We start from the raw sequence: 11448 nt of genomic DNA, 5'->3' as shown, positions 1-11448 counted from the left end.
ACCTGCTTCATTAACCAAGATATAGCGACTTGCACGTATTACAATGGTACCAAAAGGTACTTGAGGTCACTTGAAAGTAAACCTCCAATTGATCATGTGAAGGATCCCTTAAGGGGATTGAGCTTGTTACTTTTCCCTTGCATTTACGTCTGATCTACGACTGACCCCACAAGTAAGATTGTTGTATTTGGTAAACTTAGTGACCATAATCCTAGGGATCTAGCTAAGGTGACAGTAGAGGGAAGGTCCTGTTGTACCTAGAGCAAACGTTGACTAGACTCACTTGGACTTTTTAAAGGTAATCTTTGTTCAATATGGTATAAACAAAGTTACTTGCACTAGATTGTTTCATTAAGTAGGTTGTCAGGGTAACTGTTTCCAAACGCTCATTTCTATAAATATTTTCACCTTGATCATTGCGACGTTGGATTTCATCACCAACTAGTAATTATTGATCTCTGTGAGGAGCCAATTTGTATGGTTTGAACTCCTATATTTTTGGTGTGTGTTACTTTCTGTGTTGCTTTTACTTTTTAGATACTTTAGGTGTAATTTAGATATTGTGTGAATCATTAATTGTATTTTTTTTTATTGTGGATGAATTACTGAGACAATCACATAGGATGCTTGGGAGACCCCCTGGGTATACACCAAGTCAGAAAAGATCAAAGATGAAAATTCTAAATCATTAGGGTACAAGACTACAACAGAACTTGAAACTTCTATTATTATAGAATCTGATGTAATAGGAATTAAAATTAATCAACTAGAAACATCAACTATTTTAGAATCTAAAGTGAAAGGACCTGAACTTGATCTACCTAAAAAATTAGAATCACACTGAGAAGAAAATGATTTAGTAATTACTAAATTTATTCAAACAGAATCAGATACTGGAGAGGTTTCAGATTCACAATTAACTGAACCATATATCAAAGAACCTAAGTCTGACATTTCTGAGCCTGAATCACCTTCAGTTGTTATAGACCCTACTCCAAGTCCTTAACGTTCATCGCATGTAAAATTTAGAATCATCGATAGTCTTCCTCATAGTCTCATTAACATCAAAGAACTTGCCTCAGACGAAGAAGAAGAATCACCTCATTTTGACTGGTCTAGAATGGCTTCCAAAAGTATGTCATCAGACACATTTAAGTTTTCTACTTCTCTGGAGTCAACTTTATATGGTGGCCCATCAGTGCCTCCTGGATATCAATCTCTTTCCGGGACATATTTAGGAGCTTCTCCCTCAAATCAACCTTTAAGTATTTCAACTGGGTTAACTTATCCTAAGCTTTAGAATTTGAAATTTGATGAGTATATTAATATGATTTCTAAAAACATAGGTAATCCTCAAACAAATCCACCAGGTGGTTTTTACCCACTTGGGGGGCAACCTTCATATCCTCCTCCAAGAAGGAAACCTTTAGTTGGAACTTATCCTATAGGTGGAGGGAAACCTCCTTCTGGAAATTATCCCAATTATGGTTAGATGCCTCAAACCGGTTTTGATCAACCTGTTATGCCTCAACCCACCATGGAAATGCCTTACCCTAGGGTGAATACAATCTGGAATCCTTCGTTTAATCAACAGTCAATTCTAGTTGCTCCTCAAGTGCCTATGTATCAACCTGTTTAGCCCGTTGGACAACCTATCCATCAAATGCCTATTCAAGGCATTCCTATTCAAGTCCAACAACCTTTTCAGGCTAGTCCATCCACACCTATTCAACAACCATTGCAGCAACATGTTCCGAGTACTCCTCAAAACTCGATTCAGTCTGTTGTGCCTATGTCTGTACAAACTCCAGTCACGAGTTCACCACGAACTCCCATCCCAGGAGTATCGCAGGTAACTGTTCCCTTTACTTCTCAAGTAACGATGCAATCAACTACTCAAGCTATGCCTTAGGTATCTGCTTATCAAAATGCTTCTACCAATCAGTCTAAATATACCCAAATTAATTTCATAAAGTCTAGTATGTTGTACATTCAAATGTCATTTCAAGGGAAAACTTTGCAAGGCCAACCCCAGAGTCAGTTTGTTCAAGGCCAACCTTTTCAAACCCAATTTCTCCAAGGTCAACCTTTGTAGAGTCAACCCTTTCAGGGACAGTTCCTCCAAGGTCAAATGGGTCAAGGTCCTCTTTTCCAAAATCAACCGTACCTAGGTCATAATTTTCAAGTGCCTATCCAACCGAAATTTGGTATGGCTCATCTTGGATATCCAAGAGGTATGAAAATTCCAACTGCTCAGGCTATTCTAGGATATCCTGGATATCCTCCTCTAGGTATAGGACTTGTCCCTCAGGGTTATCAGTACACACAACATGATCCTAACCACTAGTTACCATTTATTGCAACTTTGGATTTTCCAAACCTATCATAGTTAACTAATGATCCTATTTACTATCTACCATATTGGCTCGTTATTCCTACAAAGTTTCCCAGTGACATTCGTAAGTTTGAAGGTAAATCGGGAGAAGACCCATCAAATCATGTTATGACTTATCATCTTTGGTGTGTGTCAAATTCATTAATTTATGATTCTATTAGATTATGAATTTTTCAATGAACCTTAATCAGTTCAACAACCAAATGGTATGTAGAATTCCCATGAGCTTCCTTCAATACATTTAATTCCCTTGCTACTACCTTTTTGACACAATTTTAGTTACCCACTCGATATGTTAATGGAACTGAACTTTTAACCTCTTCAAAACAGTCAACTTTGACCCATATCTCAGATCACATTCATAAATGGAGACAAAGACATCGTTTGGTTAAATTTGATATCCCGGACCATTTTCTAGCCAAATGGTTCATAAAATCTCTTTTGCCAGTGATTACTGAAGATGTTGCCCAAGGTGGCATAGTAACCGAGGAGAAAGTTATTGCTTGTCCTCAATACCTAGATCTTGTTTATACTCAATCTTGTACTTTGTATGAAAAGATCCTAGATTTACCCTACCCTGGTCAAAACAATCCAACCCTTACATGATCACATGCCACAGATGGTATGATTGGTATTGTTACCCAAAAATATAAGAAGAAAAAGAAAGAATATAAGAAAACTCAGATTTTGGCTTTAACTGATTCACTTGAAGAAGATCCTTCTCCAGAAATTACATATGAAATAAACACCATGGTATAATCTACTGGAAAGAGTAAGCAATCCAGAGGTGAGAAAAAGGGAAAAGAAAAAGCTAGGAATGACACTCCTAAAGAGAAATCAAGAAAGAACGAACCATCTGATGAAAAGAAGAAACCTCGATATCCTTGTTTAATTTGTGATGAAGATCATTACACTAAGGAGTGCCCTCATCGCGCTAAAGTTTCTAAATTTATCAAAAGTTCACCCACTCCCACTGTTTTGAAGGATCCTCTCCTCTTCAAGACAACAAAATGGTTTCTCATAACCAATCTTCCTCCTCCACATCGGCAGATATCATAATGATGTCTTCGAAAGTTATGGTAGCAATGAGATCTAAAGACTATGGATCAAAGAGTCATATTGAAGATGGAGATGATTCCAATTCACCTGGTCAAACTTCCACATCTACCCCTCCTTCTTCTAAATCGTTACACATTTAAAAACCAAACATGATATGATAATTCAACCACCTCCTAAGGGTGTTCTTCAAAAGTTAGCCTTTAACCCTCATGCTAGGGCTACTCAGAATTACAACATTGTCAAAGATTTGGCTATGTCACCTTCGACAATGTCAGCTCTTGAAGTGTTGCAGACCTGTCCGACACAAAGGAAATTATTATTATCAAGTATTGGAGCAGTAGATCCTCAGGACTCCAATTTTTTTTTTGATCTCAAGAATCATGATCATATATTAGAGCAGTAGATCCTCATGTATTACAATGGTACCAAAAGGTACTTGAGGTCACTTGAAAGTAAACCTCCAATTGATCATGTGGAGGATCCCTTAAGGGGATTGAGCTTGTTACTCTTCCCTTGCATTTACGTCTGATCTACGATTGACCCCACAGGTAAGATTATTATATTTGGCCAAATTCATGACCATAATCCTAGGGATCTACCTAAGGTGACAGGAGAGGGAAGGTCCTATTGTACCTAGAACAAATGTTGGCTAGACTCACTTGGAATTTTTGGAGGGTAATCTTTGCTCAAGATGGTATAAACAAAGTTACTTGCACTAGACTGTTTTATTAAGCAGGTTGTCAGGGTAACTGTTTCCAAATGCTCATTTCTATAAATATTTTCACCTTGATCATTGCAACGTTTGATTTCATCACCAACTAGTAATTATTAATCTTTGTGAGGAGTTAGTTTGTATGGTTTGAACTCCTGGATTTTTGGTGCGTGTTACTTTCTGTGTTGTTTTTATTTTTAGAGACTTTAGGTGTAATTTAGATATTGTGTGAATCATTAATTGAAATTTTTTTATTGTGGCTGAATTATCGAGATAATTACGTAGGATGCTTGGGAAACCCCTTGAGTATACACCAAGTCAGTTAGAAAAGATCAAAGATAAAAATTCTAAATCATCAAGGTAAGGGACTACAACAGAACTTGAAACTTCTATTATTATAGAATCTGATATAATATGAATTAAAATTAATCAACTAGAAACATCAACTATTTTGGAATCTGAAGTGAAAGGACCTAAACTTGATCAAACTAAAAAAATAGAATCACACTCAGAAGAAATTGATTTAGTAATTACTAAATTTATTCAAACAGAATCAGATACTGGAGTGGTTTTAGATTCACAATTAACTGAACCAGATATCAAAGAACCTAAGTCTGACATTTCTGAGCCTGAATCACCTTCAGCTATTATAGCCCCTACTCTGAGTCCTGCTTGTTCACCACTTGTAAAACTTGTTGTCATTGATAGTCTTCCTCCTGGTCTCATTAACATCAAACAACTTTCCTCAGATGAAGAAGAAGAATCACCTCACACACCAGTTTCTACCTGTGAACCAAGAAATATTTCAGAACTTCTCTTTAGGTCTATTTACCCTAACCCTTGGTATTTCTCACCCTTGAACATTTTAGGACAAGGTATTCCATGATACACGACTCCTTACTCTTCCGTACCAGGTTTTGACTGGTCTAGAATGGCTTTCAGAAGTATGTCATCAGACACATCTATGTTTTCTACTTCTCTGGAGTCAACTTTATATGGTGGCCCACCAGTGCCTCTTGGATATCAATCTCTTTCTGGGACATATTCAGGAGCTTATCCCGCAAATCAACCTTCAAGTATGTCAACTGGGTTAATTGATCCTACGCTTTAGGATTTGACATCTGATGAGTATATTAATATGATTTCTGACAAAATAGGTAATCCTCAAAAAAACCCACCAGACGGTTTTTACCCACCCGAGGGGAAACCTTCATATCCTCCTCTAGGAAGGAAACCTTTAGTTGGAACTTATGGAGGGTAACCTTCTTCCAGAAATTATCCCAATTATAGTCAGATGCCTCAAACTAGTTTCGATCAACCTGTTATGCCCCAACCCGCCATGGCAACGCCTTAACCTGGGGTGAATACAATGTGGAATCCTTCCTTTAATCAATAGTCAATTCCAGTTGCTCCTCAAGTGCCCATGTATCAACATGTTTAGCCCGTTGGAAAGCCTATCTATCAAATTCCTATTCAAGGCATTCTTGTTCAAGTCCAATAGTCCTTTCAAGCTAGTCCATCCACACCTATTCAACAACCATTGTAGCAAGTTGTTCTTGGTACTCCTCAAAACTCGGTTCAGTCTGTTGTGCCTATGTCTCTACAAACTCTAGTCATGAGTTCATTATGAACTCCCATCCCAGGAGTATCGCAGGTAACTGTTCCCTTTACTTCTGAAGTAACGATGCAATCAACTACTCAAGATATGCCTCAGGTATCTGCTTATCAAAATGCTTCTAGTATGTTGTACATTCAAATTCCATTTCAAGGGGAAACTTTGCAAGGCCAACTCCATAGTTAGTTTGTTCAAGGCTGACCTTTTCAAACCCGATTTCTCCAAGGTCAACCTTTGCAGAGTCAACCCTTTCAAGGACAGTTCCTCCAAGGTCAAATGGGTCAAGGTCCTATTTTCCAAAATCAACCGTACCTCGGTCATACTTTTCAAGTGCCTATTCAACCAAAATTTGGTATGGCTCATCTTGGATATCTAGGAGGTATGCAAATTCCAACTACTTAGGCTATTCCAGGATATCTTGGATATCCTCCTCCAGGTACAGGACTTGTCCCTCAGGGTTATCAGTACACACAACATGATCCTAATCGTCAGTTACCATTTATTGCAACTTTGGATTTACCAGACCTATCACAGTTAACTAATGATCCTATTTACTATCTACCATATTGGCTCGTTATTCCTACAAAGTTTCCCAGTGACATTCGTAAGTTTGAATGTAAATCGGGAGAAGACCCATCAAATCATGTTATGACTTATCATCTTTGGTGTGTATCAAATTCATTAATTTATGATTCTATTAGATTATGAATTTTTCAACGAACCTTAATCAATTCGACAGCCAAATGATATGTAGAATTTCCATGAGCTTCTGTCAATATATTTAATTCCCTTGGTACTACCTTTTTGACACACTTTTAGTTACCCACTCGACATGTTAATGGAGCTAAACTTTTAACCTCTTTAAAATAGTCAACTTTGACCCATATATAAGATCACATTCATGAATGGAGACGAAGACATTGTTTGGTTAAATTTTATATCCCAGACTAGATTCTGGCCAAATGGTTCATAAAATATCTTTTGTCGATGATTACTAAAGATGTTGCCAAAGGTGGCATAGTAACTGAGGAGAAAGTTATTGCTCATCCTCAATACCTAGATCTTGTTTATACTCAGTCTGGTACTTTGTATTAAAAGATCCCAGATTTACCCCATCCTGGTTAAAACAATCCAACCCTTACATGATCACATGCCACAGATGGTATGATTGGTAATGTTACCCAAAAATATAAGAATAAAACGGAAGAATCTAAGAAAAATCAAATTTTGTCTTTAACTGATTCACTTGAAGAAGATCCTTCTCCCGAAATTACATATGAAATAAACATAGTGGAATCATCTACTGGAAAGAGTAAGCAATCCAGAGGTAAGAAAAAGGGAAAAGGAAAGGCTAGGAAAGGCACTCCTAAAGATAAGTCAAGAAAGAACAAACTGTCTGATGAAAAGAAGAAAACTCGATGTCCTTGTTTAATTTGTGATGAAGATCATTACACTAAGGAGTGCCCTCATCATGCTAGAGTTTCTAAGTTTATCAAAATTTCACCCACTCCCGCTGTTTTGAAGGATCCTCTCCCTCCTCAAGATAGAAAAATGGTTTCTCATAACCAATCTTCCTCCTCCACATTGACAGATATGATGATGATGTCTTCGAAAGCTATGGTAGCAATGAGATCTAAAGACTATGGATCAAAGAGTCATATTGAAGATGGACATGATTCCAATTCACCTGGTCAAACTCCCACATCTACCCCTCCTTCTTCTAAACCATTACACATTGAAAAAACAAACACAATATGATAATTCAACTGCCTCCTAAGGGTGTTCTTCGAAAGTCAGCCTTTAACCCTTATGCTAGGGCTACTCAGAATTACAACATTGTCGAATATTTGGCTATGTCACCTTCGACAATGTCGTCTCTTGAAGTGCTGCAGACTTATCCAGCACAAAGGAAATTATTATTATCAGGTATTGGAGTAGTAGATCCTTAGGACTCCAATTTAATTTATTTTTTTTTAATCTCAAGAATTATGTCTCACATCTCCCACATCAAATGGATTTTCAAATACCAGTACATGTCAAAACTCGACGAGTTTTTCGAATAATGATTGATGAAGGAGCATGGACATGAATTATATCCATTGCTTGTTGGAAGTCTTTAGGCTCTCTAACAATCAATCAATGTCCCACAACTTTGAAAGCCTTTGATGGAAGAGGTTTTTGTCCTTTTGGTATCTTAAATGATTTACCAATAGAATTAAAGGGTAAAACAATTACAGTTGAAGTTGAGGTTGTTGATTCTAAACTTGACTAAAACCTTTTACTTGGTCAGAGCTGGACTTATGCGATGGTGGTAGTAGTCTTGTCATATTTTAAGATGATCATGTTTCTTCACAAAGGAAGAATTTTGAAGGTAGACCAATTTTCCTATTATACCTGAGATCCTAATTCCACTAGTAGTGTGCCTTTTGTTGGAAAATCAACTACTCCGTATGAAGAAGTTGGTGTTGGTCTTCTCAAAGACTCATCTTTGATGGGAAATTTCGCATTCCCTCCACCCAATTTCCCTCATAATGTTGCCCAGATTAATATGATTACATCAAGTACTTTTGAATCGAAAGATCTGTGGAAAGTACCTTTAGAGTCAGAATTAGTCTTATACAGTAGTGAGATGCCTCTTAGTCATTTTGAGTTGGCTTATGAGGAAATTCAGTCTTTTTCCAACCTATCAACATCTGAAAACAATTAAATGAATATGATTATCGATGAATATTCTCATTTGTCACGCTTGGAACCAATTTTTATGCCTGATCCTTTTGACAAAGAATTTTAACTGATGAAGGGATTATGGAAGTTATGACTTTGGACGAAATGCCATGGGATGATTCTCATCATCGTTCATATTTCTTACCATATTTTGAAAAAATTGAGAATAATTTCTCATCTATGTTTTCATCTGAGATTATTAGTGATCCTCAATGTCCAATATCTATCCTTTCTTCTGATTCTGAAAAGAATTTGGGAAACATATTGGCAATGATACCCATAAACATTTTGGTGAAACTAGAGTTAATTGAAAATATTCATATAGGAGCTTCTTGTTCTTTAGAAGAAATTCAGACTTATAAAGCCCTATTTTAGGAATTCCGCGACATTTTTTCTTGGTCTTATGAAGAAATGCCAAGAATTGACCCTAGTATAGTTGTACATGAGATAAAAACTTATCTGGATGTTAAGCCTGTGAGACAACAATTACGTCCCATACATCCACGAAAAGTTGCCGCTATCAAAACTAAGGTTGAAAAACTATTGAAAGTAGGATTCATTTACCCTGTTCCTTTAACTGATTGGGTATCGAACATTATATCTATTAATAAGAAACAAGGAACTATTCGAGTATGTGTCGATTATAGAGATATTAATAAAGCTTGTCCTAAAGACAATTATCCAACTCTGTATATCGACCAGATTGTTGATGACTGTGCTGAGAATGAAATTTTCTCTTTTATGGATAGATTTTCTGGCTACAATCAGATAAACATACTCCCTATTGATCAGTGTAAAGCCACATTTATTTTCCCATGGGGAGATTTTTCTTATCGTAAACTCCCATTTGGCTTGAAAAATGTTGGCACAACATTTCAGCACGCAATGTCTTATGCATTCCATGATATCAAGAATATTGTTTAACCCTATTTAGATGACCTTCCAGCTCATTCAATGAAAAGGCAAGATCACCCATTTCACTTGAAATAAATTTTCATTAGGTGTGGCCATTACAATATTCGTTTGAATCTGCACAAATGTGTTTTTTGTGTGCAATCAGGTTGGCTTCTAGGATTCATCATTTCGAAAGAAGGCATTCGTGTTGACCCCCTTAAGGTAGAGGCAATTTTGAATTTGTCTACTCCTTCTAGTCTTCGACAACTCTAGAGTTTTCAAGGGAAAGAAACTTTTTACGTAGATTCGTCCATAATTATGTTGAACTAACCTAGGGTTTTACTCAACTGTTGAAAAAGGGCATTCCATTTTTCTAGGATGAGCTTGCTGAAAAATATTTTGATGCATTAAAACACACATTGACTAATGCATCGTTATTGCATCCACCTTATTATCATTGAGATTACCTTCTATACCTAGTTGCGTCTGATGCCACTATTGGCATGGTGTTAGTCCAAGAAGATGACTCTAGGAGTGAACATGTGATTTATTATTTAAGTATAAATCTCACTAAAACTGAGATTAAATACACACATGTGGAGAAGCTAGCTTTGGTAGTTGTTCAAGCTATTCAACAAGTCCGTCACTATATACTTTTTTGAAAAACAACTGTCATTTTCAATTGCAACCCTATGATGTACATTCTTACCAAGTAGTTGCTAGGGGGAAAATACTCCAAATGGATAGTTATATTGCAAGAATTTGATTTAGAATTCGAAAGATCTAAATCAAAGAAATCTTTGGTTTTCGTTGAACTATTGTGTGACTTTCCACATACTAATACAAAAACTGTAGCAGAAGATTCCTTTGCTAATGAATATCTCTTTCTTATTAGTACGTTAAATCCATGGTATGGAAATATCATTATATATCTTCAAACCTAAACTTTTAGGCCTGATTTATCTAGAGCTGATTGTCGTCGAATCCGATACCAATCCCAACAATATTGTTGGTGACACTCTTTATCGTCACAGTACTGATTCTATCTTTCGACGTTGTTTGACTCTCCAAGAGGCCAAAAAAGAATTAAATGATTTTCATTATGGAGCATGTGGCGGTCATATGTCTGGGTATGCTACTACCCAAAAGATATTTCGTGTCGGTTATTTTTTGCCTTCAATTTTTAAATATTGCATTATTGCAGTCTGAAATTGCCAAAATTGCCATGTCTATGATCGTAAAATACGAGCACCTCTAGCTCCTCTTCACCCTATCCTAGCTATCTGTCCTTTTGCCAAATGGGGCATAGATTCCATCACCTGTAACCCTCACTCGGCCGGGGGACATGGGTATATTATCCTTGCAGTCGATTACTTTAAAAAATAGGTCGAGATGACGCCTACATATAAAGATGACGATGAAGCTGTAACAATTTTCATTTTCAATCATGTGATTTATCGGTTCAGCGTCCCACAAGCTATTGTTGCGGGTCATGGTAGCCATTTTTGTAACTTTATGATGACTAAACTATCAACATAGCTCTACTTACGCCATGATAGGTCTACTCCTTATTATCCACAAGATAATGGTCAAGTCAAAGCTATCAATAAGGTTTTAACAAATATGATTAAACAAATAGTTGGTATTCATAAAGGAAACTGGCATACTATGCTTTTTCAGCATTGTGGTCTTACCGTACTACTTCAAAAACATCAACAGGTTTTACTCCTTTCCAACTTATTTATGGTTTGGAAGTAGTATTTCCCATTGAGCGTGAAATGCCATCTTTGAAACTATCCATTGAATTACTACCCGCTACCTCTACAGATGAAGAATGTTTTGTACACTTAGCACACTAGATAGTGAGGCTCATAAAAAATGATTCAAAGCTCAATTTGATCAAAACGTGAATCCTCGTTCATATACAGAAGGTGACCTAGTATTGATTTATGATCAAGCTCATGACAAGTTAGGTGCAAGAAAATTTGAGCCCATGTGGCATGACCCTTACATCATAAAACGTGTATTAGCTAAAGGATCCTATGAGCT

The sequence above is a fragment of the Pinus tabuliformis genome, chromosome 4_1 (assembly GCF_031772625.1).
Source record: "Pinus tabuliformis cultivar Carrire ecotype Pingquan chromosome 4_1, CPIR1, whole genome shotgun sequence".
NCBI lineage: Eukaryota > Viridiplantae > Streptophyta > Pinopsida > Pinales > Pinaceae > Pinus > Pinus tabuliformis.
The sequence above is the reverse complement of the archived record's forward strand: the minus strand, read 5'-3'. Positions refer to the sequence as shown.